This window comes from Cetorhinus maximus, chromosome 3 (genome assembly GCF_964194155.1).
Source record: "Cetorhinus maximus chromosome 3, sCetMax3.hap1.1, whole genome shotgun sequence".
NCBI lineage: Eukaryota > Metazoa > Chordata > Chondrichthyes > Lamniformes > Cetorhinidae > Cetorhinus > Cetorhinus maximus.
Genome location: NC_135881.1, coordinates 13,846,502 through 13,862,636, shown reverse-complemented (window position 1 = coordinate 13,862,636; position 16,135 = coordinate 13,846,502). Strand labels below are relative to the sequence as shown.

The window sequence follows — 16,135 nt, the reverse complement described above, 5'->3', positions numbered from 1 at the left end:
TTTGAAAGATGAAATAAAACCTAACCGAATAGTTAGAAACAGAAGCTTAGATACAAGCTGAACACTTTTTTTAAAAAAAAAGGTATTTAAACAAACTAAGGAAAACAATGTTCTGCTCCCTCTGGGTTTTACTCACCTACATTTTATAAATTTATATCCATAATTTTGGTTGCCATTAAAATCTTCTTCCTGGGAGATTTAAAAATTCCTTCTGCTAGTAGACTGAGCTGCACTGAACTCCAGAGTTGACAAGTTATTTTTATACCAGTACCTGGGACCAAGGGAGAGCCAATTCTCACGCACCACAACCTGCTTTTGTACTGACAGTGGGAAGATTTCCTCTGTATCTCACGTGTTACAAACTTGTAAATCAGGTTTTCAAAAAAGAATTTTGCTACATGTAGCGCGTGCACAGGAGGGGCTGTCCATGACTGGGCACCGCGGTGTGCCCCAGCTAAAAGACTGAAAAGAAAGTAGTGCTTGTTTTCTACATCTCTGACCTGGGTCTTTGGAGTCCAGGGGAAGTTATGCCCTGATGCTCCTTATCCAGTACAGAAGTGCCAGGTGTACTCCGCTACTGACAGCATTTTAAAAAATATCTTTCATGGGACGTGGGTGTCACTGGCAAGGCCAGCATCTGTTTCCCACCTTGAGCCGAGTGGCTTGGTCAGCCATATCAGAGGGCATTTAAGAGTCAACCACACTGCTGTGGGTCTGTAGTCACATGTAGGCCAGGCCAGGTAAGGATGGCAGATTTCCTTCCCTAAAGGACATAAGTGAGCCAGATGGGTTTTTACAACAATCGATGGAAATTAGTTTTAAATTCCAGAATTATTAACTAATTGAATTTAAATTCCACCAGCTGCCATGGCGAGATTTGAACCCAGGTCCCCAGAGCATTAGCCTGGGCCTCTGGATTACTAGTCCAGTGACATTACCCCGACACAACTTCTCTCCCTGCATGTCATCAACATAAAAATAACAACTGTGTCACACTAGTGACAGCAAATCTACAAAAGCACATCAACCTGGATGACTTCAGACCCATGTGGAGTTTTAAACTAATGCTAGGTTTTTGAACTGTGTCCCGTGTTTCTGCTCCATGGTGGAGTCGCTGGAATTCTAAATTCACTTTTTAAAAAAATTAACCCAACATTATTCAGTGCATCAATGAAGCTATGCATGTAGGGTTGTTTAAAAATCTTGTTTGTGACTTAAAAGATTCTGGAGCATATACATTCCCCATGTATCACTGCTGACCTGTAGGATGGGGCACAGTACTATGCCGAACCATACTTGGGAGATATATAACCGGACAACAGCATACGGAGAAAATAGCCCATTAGGTTAGCTTATTGTAGCACCATCCCTCTAGAGGCAGTGCTGCAATATAAATGCAGGAATATTATTTTAAAAGGTTTGGTCTAATGTAATCTGAATTCTTTTGCAACTAAAATCTTATCCCTTTAAAAGAAGTTGTATTGAGGAGGTAGGCAAAGAAAAGATATACAGTCAGAAATAGATAAGGTGACATTACCAGCATGCAGCAGACAACTCCAATCTTCAGTGTAAATGCACTGTGCCCAGGGAAGTGATGACTTTGAAGACCAAGGAAGGCATGGGTTAACAAATCTGAGATTGGATTAAAGTCACCCAATCAGGGACCATTAATATAAGGTAATCACTAACATATGCAATAGGGAATTCAGGAGAAACTGCTTTCCCCAGAGTGTGGTTAGAATATGGAATTTACTAGCACAGCAGCAGTTCAGGCTGATAGTATAGATGCATTTAAGGGGAAGCTAGATAAACATTATGAGGGAGAAAGGAATAGAAGAGTACACTGATGAGATTAGATGAAGTATTGTAGGGGGACGCTTGGATGGAGCATAAATGCCAGCATGGTCCACGACCTGTTTTTGTGCTGTACATTTGATATAATACCATAAGGCTAAAAAAGCAATTCAAGGCAGCCAGCCTTCTAGTTTTGGCAGCATCGGTGGAGAAGAAAAGAGTCCACGTTTCAGGTCCACACGACCCTTCAACAGAACTGTTCTGTTGAAGGGTCGTGTGGACCCGAAACGTCGACTCTTTTCTTCTCCACCGATGCTGCCAGACCTGCTGAGTTTTTCCAGGTAATTCTGTTTTTGTTTTGGATTTCCAGCATCCGCAGTAGTTTTTTGTTTTTAGCCTTCTAGTTTTGCGTTTTACAGAATTCTGGCCTGCACATCACACAATACAGCTCTGCAGACCTGCTTGAAATAGAATCAGTGGCAAACGTAAGTTTCTCTCAAGACAGGAACAAGTCTGAAAGGACGTACAATCCAAGGTAACTTTTCCTCTGCCACATGCTTTTAACTGTCTCCAACCTTTATTGAACAATCCAAACAGTCCACGAAACATGTTTAAAATAACAGAAGCAAAAACGTCAGGGGTGACTTAATCAAAGTGCTTAAAATAATAAAAGGATTTGACAGAACACATGCAGGGAAACTTTCCTCCATGTTGGAGTTAATGAAATGTTAAAATTAGAGCTCAGCCATTTAGGAGTGAAATCAGGAAGCACTTTTTCATGCAAAGGACAGCAATTGCGATCAATGGATTTTTGTTAGGTAAAGATATCAAGGAATATGAAGTTGAGGAACAGGTCAGCCAGGAACTAATAATGGCAGAATGCTCTACCCCTGTTCTTACATTGCTGTAGGAGACACACTCTACTGACAGCTAGATGAAGAACTGTGGAAGGTATCACTGTCAGACAGCTTATGGGAGCCAGTTTTTAATACTGTTGCTTTAATGGCACAAAAACAATTATAGAGGCTGTGCATTAAAGAGAAAGTTTTCCAACTAAACTCCAATTGTTTAAAACAGATCAACAATGTGGCTTTTAATATAATAAAAAAAGAAAATGCTGGAAAATCTCAGCAAGTCTGGCAGCATCTGTGGAGAGAGAAACAGAGTTAACATCACGAGTCTGTTCCCAATTGGACTCCAACCCAGTAATTTAAGATGGTTTTTCCTGCAGCGAGTGGTTAGGGTCTGGAATGCACAGCCAGAGGGTGTGGTGGAGGCAGATCCAATTGTGGCTTTCAAGAGAGAATTGGATCATTATCTGATGAGAAAAAACTTGCAGGGCAACGAGAAAAAGGCAGCAAGTGACACTAAATGAATTGCTCTTGCAGAGAGTTGGCACTGACACAACAGGCCAAATGGCCTTCTTCTGTGCTGTAACCATTATATGACTCAATAAGCTCCAACTCAAGAACTAGCTGGCCTTATCCTATTCCCTACCAAGCCCCTCACTTCCATCCCTCTGATTGTTTTCTCTGATCTCTTAACCTGCTCTGCATTCAAACTGATACTGAATGGTATTGGCAGAAGGAAAAAAACCCTCACCATGCCCATCATTTATGAGGCTGATAACAAAAACAAATAGTCACTTTATAGCAGGGATAGAAGGTTTCCTTAAATCTAAGCTAATTATAGTTTGGAGAGCTTAACTTGTCAAATTTTACTAAACGTGCACACATATAAACAGAAACCAGCTATGGGGGGAACTAACAATCTAGTGTCAATTCAGACACCTGTTACTGCAATCGAGCAGCATTAACCCCAGGCTGATTAGGTTTTATATATTTGAACAAATATTCAACAGGGACAGAGTACTAAACAAAGAAACATTTCATTAACCCTACTCCAGGTGGCTGATGTTCGTAAACATATACCATTCCTTGTGCACTATATTTCCAATAAAGGCACTGCTCAAGCCCGGAACAAAAAAAAACACAGGACATCTGGTTTCCAATTCTCATTGCAAGTATGCAGATTTGCAGTGGTAAGTTAACATGTCCAGTCTGTCTGCTTTCAGGCATCTACCTTGGGATACAGCATGTTAAAAAGCAGCTTTCACTTTAGTTAAGCAAAAAACTGAAACACCTCAGTAATTTATTTTATTCATTTATTTATTAACAACAAGTAGGGCTTGCGGAAAATAATCCTAAAAGAAAGCCCAGGCAAAGTGAGGGGTGGGGATGATTTACTTCTTTTAAAAAAAAACGACTTATTTTTGTTCTCGTGGTGATAAAACCACCTGTCTCTCCAAAAGGAGACAGGAATTTACAACACTTGGACTACAACTCTGAACAAAAATCATAGGCTACAATCCCACCCAACCAGATTTCTAGTTGGAAATTTAGATTTCCTCTGCAAACTAAGTCATTTCATTATGATTTCTGCAGCCTGCGATGCATAGGTGTTCACAGCAAAGGGACAGCATTGCTGAAATAAAAATCACTTCAAACTTTCTATTTTAGTCCCAAAATTAAGCTCTGCAACTCTTGCCAAAGTATTTTGCCTTGGTGAGCACTGATTTTAAAAAAAATACTGGAGGTTACGTGAACTATACCCAAAAATAAAAGAAAACTTACTCGGCTTAAAATAATTTCACTGAACCCTTTAAAATGAATCAACGTAGCATGCAGTTTTCTGGTGATTGAGGGTCCAGATGGCACTGGCTATTTAACAAGTTACCATCAACATTGTACCCTCACAAACATACACGATTGACTCTGGCATCACAGTGGCTCTTAACATCAATTTTCATCTGCCTCAGTCCTCAGTGGGCTCTGTCATCGATTTTTATCCTCTTCTCGGGCTTCACGGGTAGCTCTAAAGCCAGCGATGATCCACTTCGCACTCCCCAGTGCAATGGCACAGTGAGTGGTTTGAGGGAAAAATCAAGCATTTATAAGAACTGCTACTGGCAGGTGACCAGTCACTTATTGAGCTGAAGATCCTCCCCCTTGTGCTTCCCAAAATGACAACACACCGGGCACTCAGGCAATAACCAATGAGAAGATACGTCTCTATCAGTGGGTTTGATGAAGCCAACACTTGTTACAGCATTTATATCAGATTCTTCATATATGCAGAGGACTGGGAGAAAAAAAGTACTGTGCAAAATTTACAAAATAGTTCTACAAATATTGCATTAACCTGTACGAGCGTTGGTTCCAGTTTTACCATCAAGTTACTACCACTCAAGGCTGGCTTAGCATGGACTTGAACAAAAAGTTGCCTCGCTCGAATAAGTGCTCTGTCACCAAAAGACAGTCATAAAATGTTAAGTTTGGAACTGATTTTGAAATGCTTCCATAAATGCAGATTTAAAATTGCAATGTTTATTCTGCTGTTCTGACGGTGTCAAAATGTACACCTTGTGATGCTAGCTTTAACCAGCTGCACGTTAAATATAAAAACAAATCAGCATCACACAGCAAGTTGACTGATTATAAGCCAAACTCATTTTAACACAGCAGGTAGTAACGTCAATACCACGGAGTCAAAAACAAAAAATCGCACAATTGCACTGGCATCCTGAGAGAGCCTGGTATGCGAGGGAGCGCGCGCGGGAGAGCAGGAGAAAGAGAGAGGAGGGGGCCGGAGGGTGGCGGGAGGGGGTTGGGAATAGCATTGAAGAGTCATATTGGACTCAAAACGTTAACTCTATTTCTCTCTCCACAGATGCTGCCAGACCTGTTGAGCTTTTCCAGCATTTTCTGTTTTTTATATACACGTCTTGTCTTGATGTGTCTTGGGATGTTTTACTATATTAAAGGCATTATATTAATGTAAATTGTGGTTCTGGGAAATGGGGATAGAGAGTTATCTATTACTTTTCCTTCAACTGCACCTTCCAAAGCTGCGGCCTCTACCACCAAGAAGGACAAGGGCAGCAGACGTATGGGAACACCATCACCTGCAAGTTCCCCTCCAAGCCACACACTATCCTGACTTGGAAATATATCACCGTTCCTTCACTGTTGCTGGGTCAAAATCCTGGAACTCCCTCCCTAACAGCACTTTGGGTGTATCTACACCACATGGATTGCAGTGGAAGGCAGCTCACCACCACCTTCTCAAGGGCAATTAGGGATAGGCAATAAATTCTGGTCTAGCTAGCGACACCCGCATCCGATGAAAGAATGAAATGATGAAAGAATCCGATAAAAGACAGTGAAATGATTGGGATTTCTTTTCCATTCTAGGTGCTGCAACAAGGGTTAGAGAAGTCAACTTCAAAAAACACAAACTTAAAAAATCTTCTCTCCCGATTTTTTGTGGCTGCGTCAGATCCTCTACATCCTGCTCCATCCCTAATTTCCAACAAACATTTAAGAGTCAACCACATTGCAAGGACAGCAGATTTCCTTCCCTAAAGGACATTAGTGAACCAGATGGGTTTTTACCACAATCGACAACGGTTTCATGGTCATCATTAGACTTTTAATTCCAGATTGTTTTATTGAGTTCAAATTCCACCATCTGCCATGGCGGGATTTGAACCCAGGTCTCCAGAGTCTCTGGATTACTAGTCCAGTGACAATACCAGTACGCCATCGCCTTCCCCTTGATTATGTGCAACCCATAGCCTACTTTGGAGAGACAAACAACAGTGCAAACCCTGCAATAAAACTGTTTACAGCAAAGAGATATGAAATTAATTCGACCTATGGGGAGAAACTGAAATCAAACCTCAATCCTTTCCAAAAATACTAGATATTTGCAGTGTTTGTCCTTTCAACAACTCTCAAAGTGGAATTTAAAATGAGCAGGGCAAATTTCCCAGTTAAAAATGGTTATTGCACCATCAAAGATGTAGCAAGAGGCGAGAGAAAAGTATCCTTTAGCTCACTGAAACTTATTCAAGTAGCTAAGCATCTCTTTCTGACTAAAATCACACCATACCACCACCTAGAACACAGCAATTCACAATCTATTTCTTTCCGAGAAACTTAACAACAACCTTTGCTCCTGTGAGTCACCAAGTCAACTAACATCCTTGATACACACCACAGTTTCTGCATACATAACAAAGGTGGAGCTAACGAGTAGCTTTAGTTCTCACGTCAGTAGTAGGGGAACAGTTGGAGAAAGTTCTGAAGGAGAGTGTCTATCTCCACTTGGAGAGGCAAGGTTTGATCAGGGATAGTCAGCATAGCTTTGTCAGAGGGAGGTCGTGCCCACCAAATTTGATTGAATTTTTTGAGGAGGTGACCAGGTGTGTAGTTGAGGGTAGTGCAGTTGATGTTTATATGGATTTCAGCAAAGCCTTTAACAAGGTCCCATATGGGAGACTTATAAAGAAGGCAAATGCACATGGGATACAGGGTAATTTGATAAGGTGGATTCAAAATTGGCTTAGTTGTAGGAGGCAGAGGGTGATAACAGAAGGATGTGTTAGTGACTGGAAGCCAGTGTCCAGTGGCGTACCACAGGGATTTGTGCTCGGTCCTCTATTATTTGTCATTTATATAAACGACATAGATGACTATGTGGGGGTAGGATTAATAAATTTGCAGATGACACAATGATTGGCCAGGTGGTTAACAATGAGATTGAGGGTCTTGGGCTACAGGAAGATATAGACGGGATGGTCAAATGGGCAGATAAGTGGCAAATGGAATTTAACCCTGAAAAGTGGGAGGTGATACACTTTGGAAGGAGTAATTTGACAAGGAAGTATTCAATGAACGATATGACACTAGGAAATTCTGAGGAACAAAGGGACCTTGGCGTGTGTGTCCATAGATCTCTGAAGGCAGAGGGGCATGTTAGTGGGGCGGTGAAAAAGGCATATGGGACACTTGCCTTTATTAATCGAGGCATAGATTACAAAAGTAGGGAGGTCATGTTGAAGTTGTATAGAACCTTGGTGAGGCCACAGCTGGAGTAGTGTGTGCAGTTCTAGTCGCCACATTATAGGAAGGATGTGATTGCACTGGAGGGGGTGCAGAGGAGATTCACCAGGATGTTGCCTGGGATGAAACATTTAAGTTATGAAGAGGGGTTAGAGCAGAGAAGATTGAGGGGCGATCTGATTGAGGTGTACAAGATTATGAGGGGCATGGACAGGGTGGATAGGGAGAAGCTATTCCCCTTTGGTGAAGGGTCATTCACAAGGGGGCATAAGTTCAAGGTGAGGGGCAGGAGGTTTAGGGGGGGATGTGAGGAAAAACTTTTTTTACCCAGAGGGTGGTGACGGTCTGGAATGCACTGCCTGGGAGGGTGGAGGTGGAGGTGGGTAGCCTCACATCCTTTAAAAAGTACCTGGATGAGCACTTGGCACGTCATAACATTCAAGGCTATGGGCCAAGGGCTGGTAAATGGGATTAGGTAGGTAGGTCAGGTGGTTCTCACGTGTCGGTGCAGTCTCGATGGGCCGAAGCTGGTTTTCAGCTGTGTAAGAAACAAAATGTAATTGCATCAAAGCTGCATGTGCACTAGTCCATTTGAGCTGCAGTGATCCCAGGTTTATTTCCCTGAAGAGTGAACAGGAACGTCATGCCCTGCATATGACATGAGCACAGCAGCATCTCGTGACATCCTCTGGCAAAAACCTGAGCTGCCAGGATCAGGCAAAAAAGCTAATTTCAAGCATGCATTAATGTTAACTGAGGATGAAAGTGAATAGAATGGTCAGGCCATAAAAATGGTGCAAAAGGAGACTGAAGGAGTAGGCCATTCGACCCTTCGTGCCTTCTCCGCCATTCAATGGCTGATCTTCTACCTCAACTCCACTTCCCCCATTATAACCATATCACTTAATTCTCTTAGTACTCAAAAATCTATTGGCCCCTGACTTGAATGCACTCAATGTCTGAGCACCCACAGCTTTCTAAGGTTGAAAATTCCAAAGTTCACAACTCATTGAATGAAGAAGTTTCTACTCACCCCAGTCCTAAATGACCCCTTATTCTGAAACCATGACTCCTAGTTCTAGTCTCCCCAGCCAGGTGAAACATCCTTTGGAGAATCTAGCCTTAAGCCCTTAAGAATTTTATGTTTCCATGAGATCACCTATCACTCTTAAATTCTAGAGAATATAGGTCTCATCTACTCAAGATGTAAGGTAGCAACCCCAGACTCCTTTCCATAGCACCACATAGACAAATAAAAACTAGACAAACCGACCGCAGTGATCTTACGATGTATGGAAGCCAATCATTAAGGCAGGCAAGATACTGAAAATGCTGCAGGCTGAACCAATAAGGTTCTTTAGATAACTGATTAGGTAACTGCTACCTTTCAGAGATAAAATACAACATTTTTACTTTATGCAATAGGCTCAACTCAGCTGGTGTTCCCCTGAAAATCATATTCCCTAAGCTGACAGGGATGTTCCTATACTTTCTCCCCCTCCCAGGCATCCAGCCCAATTCCAATGCAGAAAATCATATTCCCTATGCTGACAGGGATGTTTCTATACTTTCTCCTCCTCCCAGGCATCTAGCCCAATTCCAATGCAGAATGCGAATCTAGTTAGGGAAGAGGAAACTTTGTATAAGACCAAACTGCTGTCTGGTACTTAGAAGCCATAAACAAGAATACAAAATGCTGGAAACATTTAGCAGGTTAGGCAGCATCAGTGAAAAGGACAGACATTTCTGGCCAGGCTATTTATATGCCCACACCTGAAATGTTAACTTGTCTGTTCTCTCCACAGATAACATAAGAACATAAGAACTAGGAGCAGGAGTAGGCAATTCAGCCCCTCGAGCCTGCCCCGCCATTCATTACGGTCATGGCTGATCTCATTTTGGCCTCAACTCCAATTTCCTGCCCTCTCTCCATAACCTTTCAACCCATTACTAATTAAAAATCTGTCTATCTCCTCAAATTTATTCAACTACCGGAATCCACCGCATTCTGAGGTAGTGAATTCCACGGATTCACGACCCTTTGAGAAAAGTAATTCCTCCTCATCTCTGATTTAAGTCTACCACCCCTTAGCCTAAAACTATGGCCTCTCATTCTAGAATGCCCCACAAGGAGAAACATCCGCTCCACGTCTACTTTGTCTATCGCCTTTAGCATCTTATATACCTCAATTAGATCTCCTCTCATCCTTCTAAACTCTAGCGAGTATAGGCCTAAACTGCTCAATCTCTCCTCATAAGACAAGCCCCGCATCCCTGGAATCAATCTAGTGAACCATCTGACCAATTGAGTGTTTGGAAGTGCATTGGAAGAGGTGGCTAGAAATGAAATGCTCAGCTGAGCGAGAAGTGACGCTCAGAGAAAACAGAAGCTAGCGAATCGTGCACCTTCGCATCCCACTGCCTTCCTCTGAGGCAAATGTGGCAGAGACTGCCTTGCCAAAGTGGGCCTCCCGTTACACACCAGGCAATGCTTACCACACCAAGGTGTAAACCAAGCTCTTATGAGACGAAAGACTGCCAAACTAACAGAGCATTTCCAACCTTTCCACAATTTCATTTTAGATTTCCAGCATAGAATCTCACTGTATAGGGGTCCATTTGGTCCATCGTGTCTCTACTGGCTCTCAAGTTATCAGTAGTCTCACTCCCCTACTCTTGAACCATTAACCATGCAAATTTTTCCCTTTTAAGCAGTTCCCTGCACCCTCTCAGTTTTTGCATTTGTTTCAGTTACATTCCTTTAGCAGCTTTTGCATTGCAGTGCATTGACGGTCAGATAACAGTTGGAGAACAATGTTTTGTCCCAGCAACCAAAACAAAAAAGTGTGGTGTTTTAAAACTGGATCTTCTTCTTGTGGGTGGCATTTTTGGTCAACTTCCACACTGGGCCTTTAATTGTGAAAATGAAATCACGGGGAATATTTGTCATCTTTCCTACAGAATGATCCATGCTTCCTTATGCCGAACAATAAATAAAGCCATGAAGATGTTTTGCTAAGCTTGCTGTCATGAAAATTTAGCAGAAATGAAATCTGCCCGATTACTGCGCCTTCTTCATTGGGGTGAGGTGGGGTGAATTGGATTGGTATTATAGCCATAATATATATTTTTTTAAACACAGTAAAGATTAGATTTAAAAGGCTTTAAAAAAGTAAGCAATATTTCCGTTAAATATCTCTCTCAAAATTATGAACAGTAATCAGCTGCAGTTATCTGAATACATTTTCCACATAGCACATTTCCCTGGTCAAGTTCCCAGCTAGTCAGTACATGTGAAAATAAAATAAGTTACTGCTCTGCTAATGCATGCAGCAATTTTATGCTGAACAAGGTCAGAATGACCAGCAGTATTATACCATACACTTACTGTGCCCTGCCTGTTCTGCTTGGCTACATGACAAGCTCAACTTCGTAGAACAAAATAAAATGAACACAAACACTAACTAATTTTCAATCGAAGCGCTATCTCATTTCAATGAATTTTTCACATGGAGACACTAAAGAGGCAACATATGGATGTGGGAGAATTGCATTTATACAGTTCCTTTCACAATCATAGGACATCCCAAAGCAGTTTACAGTTAATTAAGTTCTTTTGAAATGTAGTCAATGTTGGGTGCAAGAAATTGTGGCAGCCATATTCTGCACAGCAAGGTCTACAAACAGAAATAAGACAATAACCATAACAAAAATAAAAATACCTGGAAAAACTCAGCAGGTCTGGCAGCATCGGTAGAGAGGAACACAGTTAACATTTTGAGTCCATTTGACTCTTCAACAGAACTAAGTAAAAATAGAAGAGAGGTGAAATTTTTACTTAGTTCTGTTGAAGAGTCATACGGACTTGAAACGTTAACTGTGTTCCTCTCCGCAGATGCTACCAGACCTGCTGAGTTTTTCCAGGTATTTTTATTTTGGATTTCCAGCATCCGCAGTTTTTTGCTTTAATCTTAAGATAACAACCATACCATGTTTTAGGGATGTTGGTTGAAGGATAGATATTGGCAAGGGCCTCCCTGCAAACAGGGCTATGGAATTTTTTATGTTCAGCTGAAAGGGAAGATAGGGCCTTAATTAAGGGCTCATTCAAAAGGTGGCACTTACATCACAGCATTCCTTTGATACTGCATTAATGCGTCAGTTGGAGTTGGATTTTAACTTGAGGCCTGACGCAGAGGCAAGAGTGTTAACCACTGAGCCACAGTTGCAAGGGTGACACAACATGTACAATCTGCTGCCAAATCATCAGAATCCAAAACTAATAGCCTCTCACAGTCAGGAGCATAAGGAAAGGGTGGGGGAAATGAGTCAGGATTCCTACACCAAATTGCTGTCCAGAGTCTACTGCTAGTAAATGCTAGTGGTGTTTTCCAGGATTGACCAGTTGATCAAGATTCACTATCTGGGCTCAGATTAAGAACCATTAATTGAGAGATATTATGAGGGGGAGTGCCAGTGAATTTACACTCCAGCAATGGTTAGTTCCCTCAGGAGACAAAGAAAACCAGATGCTGCACTACCCATTTATCATCTATTTCTTCAAGAATTTGATAGTTAAGCAATATACTGTGCAATTACTGAAGGTCTTCAGGGAGAAAACTGACATTTACTCATAACTCTTTGCAGCCAGTTATTTGGGTCAAACCAGTGCTGAAAGTTTGGTGGACACCTAGCAAGTATCAACATCATGCAGTACAAAATATTTAACAAACATACAATTAATGTATTAAAAGCTAGTTGGTCTGCACCCCTGTCCGATATCTGCAGGTCCAATTCTTTAGAGAATCTCCTTGAATAAATTTGAGTAGTTTGCGTACCCAGAATCCAGTAGCTGTACCAGGCTCAGCCCTGCACTTGTGTAGCCCAGTTTTATCTTTTAACTTAAAAATTGTCTGGATTTAGATAGGCTGTTCTGACCCATTCCTTCCTGCAGGTAAATCTTTCTGCCTATATGGCAGAATTTATATATCACTATTAACATCTGTGACAAACCCGCCCCACTATACTCAGGGTTTAAAAATTTAAAAATAGGGATTGCAACCCCAACCTGCAAAGTAAGTGTCATTGTTATGTGTACAGTGCTAAGTGTCAAGGTGTTCAGTGTCAAGGTGTTCAGTGTCAAGGTGTTCAGTGTCAAGGTGTTCAGTGTCAAGGTGTTCAGTGTCAAGGTGTTCAGTGTCAAGGTGTTCAGTGTCAAGGTGTTCAGTGTCAAGGTGTTCAGTGTCAAGGTGTTCAGGTGTCCCACAGTAGAGAGGTGGGGTGTTTTATTAACATATTTAAATATGGCTCCCACAATATAATGAGTCCAATTTTAAATTTAAACAGTTACTGGGGCCACTGGGGAACCTGACAGAGAATGGGAGGCTGAAGCCACAGCCAAGTGGCTTTTCCAACACGACAGGAGTGGTTTCCCCCGTGCCCCTCAAGGAAATCTTCAGTCTTTTCTCTGCCAAGTGGAGCTCTCTTTTCACCATGCCCTCGGCCCAGTTGCAAACTTCTCCTGCCATAATTGTCAATTTTTTTTTAAGAGTATTTATACTCCGCAGCCACATTAAAAGGAATGTAACACTTACACAAGTTAAGTAGCTCAGTAACTACTAGAGATGTCTTAAAGAATTATTTTGTGCACTAAATAGAAATTTATTTATTGTTGCTATTAACATAAATTGCATTTTCAGGATCCTTGTTTCAGAACGATGCAATGCTTCCATTTTGTCTGTAAACTGGGGGTAATGAAACACAAGCATTTAATCCTTTTTCTGATGTGAAAATATGGCCCCAGTGCCTGAATAAATATCCAGATTAGGATCCTGTTAAGAACAGGATGTGCAGTCATGTTCCCTTACACATGTGGCTCAACATCCTATCATTGGAACAGATTTGCCATTAGCTACCTGATTTTTCACAAAGCCACAGTCAGAAATCAAAGTTAGGGTGATGAATTGTTTGGCAATTGAGAGCTCAGAGTAGGATAAAACCAGCAGGAAGAACGGGAACTTATTGTGCAGAGCGTGGAGAAATGGCAGTGCATGTTGGGTTTCAATCTATGCAGTTCAATGAAGGACTAAAGTGCCATTAATCAGATCCCCATTTCACATGCCACAACTTGATCCAAAATCATTATCTTATCCAACTGAGAGTTACAAACCAACATAGAAGTCAGAGTATTAAAATGATTTTTGTCCACAATTTATGCCAAATTTCAATACCCTATCAAAGAGGAACCCCAGAATAAGGTATTGCAAATATGGTTTAAGGGCTATGTGAAATTCATTATTGAGAAACATGAATTAAATAATTCATGATGAATAATTAAATAATTCACATTTCTCAATAAAACCATTTGATGCAGTCTGCAAATCCAATTTTCTCTGGATACTTTACTCTAGATTGCAATGTGTCAAAAAATCATTTTCATCACAGAAATCTCAACTGTACATGATCCACTGCACAGCCTGCTTGATCTTGTAGGAACATCACTTGGATCTGGAACTTAAAGGGTTAAATTATGAGATTATACAAACTTGTGTTTCCTCATGTTTAGAAGGTTGCAGATGATCTAATTGAGGCCTTTTGAAATGACTTGAACAAAGGGACCAAATGCATAGTTGCTGAATTTGCTGACGACACAAAGATAGATAGGAAAGAGAATTGTGAAGAGGACAAATAATCTGCAAAGGGATATAGATAGGTTAAGCGAGTGGGCAAAAAATTGGCAGATGGAGCATAATGTGGGAAAATGTGAACCTATTCAATTTGGCAGGAAGAATAGAAAAGCACCATATTATTTAAATTGAGATATTGCAGAACCCTGTGATAGGGAGGGATCTAGGTGCCCTGGTACATGAATCACAAAAAGTTAGTATGCAGGTACACCAAGTGATTAGGAAGGCAAATGGAATGTTGTCATTTACTGCAAGGCGGATGGAATATAAAAGTAGGAATGTTTTGATGCAGTCGCATAGGGTATTGGTGAGATCACATCTGGAGTACTGGAGTTTTGGTCTCCTTATTTAAGGAAGGATATAAATGCAGTAGAGACAGTTCAGAGAAGGTACACTCGATTGATATCTGGGATGGGGGGTTTATCCCATGAAGAAAGGTTGGACAGGCAGAGACTGTATCCATTGGAGATTGGAAGAATGAGAGGTGATCTTATTGAAACGCAAGATCCTGAGGAGACTTGACAGGGTGCACACTGAAAGGATGTTTCCCCATGTGGGACTAGAACTAGGGGACACAGTTCAAAAGTAAGGGGTCGTCCATTTAAAAGGGAGATGAGGAGAAATTTTTTTGAAGTGTTGAGACTCTTTGGAACACTCTTCCTCAGAGCGTTGGAGACAGGGTCATTAAATATTTTTAGGGCATAAGTAGAGAAATTTTTGATTAACAAGGGAGTCAAAAAGTTATAGGGGATAGGCGGAAATGTGGGGTTAAGGCCACAATCAGATCAGCCATGATCTTATTAAATGGCAGAGCAGGCTTGAAAGGGCTGAATGGCCTGCTCCTGCTCTTAATTCGTATGTTTGTAAGGTGGCACATTCTTAAAATTAGAGCTAGACCATTGAGGAGTAAAATTAGGAAGCACATTTTCATTCAAAGGGTAGTGGAAATCAGAAACACACTCTCCTGAGGGCTATGGATGCTGGGATCAATGGAAATTTTCAAGAATGTCATTGATAGATCTGGATAAATACTTGAAGAGGGAAAATTTGCAGGGCCATAGGGAAAGAGTATGGGAGCAGGACTAACTGGATAGCTCTTCAAAGGAGCGGCATTGTCACAGAGGGCCTTCTGTGCTGTATCTTTCCACGACTCTACAATGGAGAAACATGATCGATGGTGGAATATTTCAACAACGTGGTGCCATGGTCCATGTGGATCTGGAGCTCACCGAAAAATCACAGCTGAAGGTTGCTGGGATCAATTCCTTTAACCACTCTCCCGAGGGCTGATGGTTTTACCAAGCTTGCTCGTTCAATACTTCAACAAAACAGGAAATGTATGGGGGAAGGGTGCATTTCAAATGTACAATAGAGTCATTGGCATTGACAGCTAACAGGATACTGAAAGAAAAATCTGCTGGCAGGTTTCAGACTTGTCTACCTGAAACTAAGTTAGAAAATGTGCATTGGTAAAGCAGTCTCAGTTTCAAACTCTGCAACCCACAATATATTTTGCTCCGACTCAGTGGTGCAGACTCGATGGGCTGAATGGTCTCCTTCTGTGCTGTATTATTCTAATGATTCAAACGTCAGTTCAATCACATTGTTAGTCTAGTGCACACGCTATCATATTTCTTGCAAATGCTGTCCACTGCCAGAATGAACAACTAAGGATTAGTGAAATCTGCTTTTAGGAACCTCAATAAAGTGAGACATAAGTGTCTGGCAAATTAGTGCACGAACATAGTA

The 16,135-nt window shown here is 41.3% G+C and overlaps 1 protein-coding gene across 5 annotated transcripts in view; it reads right to left on the bottom strand.

Moving 5' to 3' along the window:
- Positions 1-16,135, bottom strand: part of nktr (natural killer cell triggering receptor) — a 210,631-nt gene that overhangs the window by 126,606 nt on the left and 67,890 nt on the right. The window lies entirely within an intron of this gene.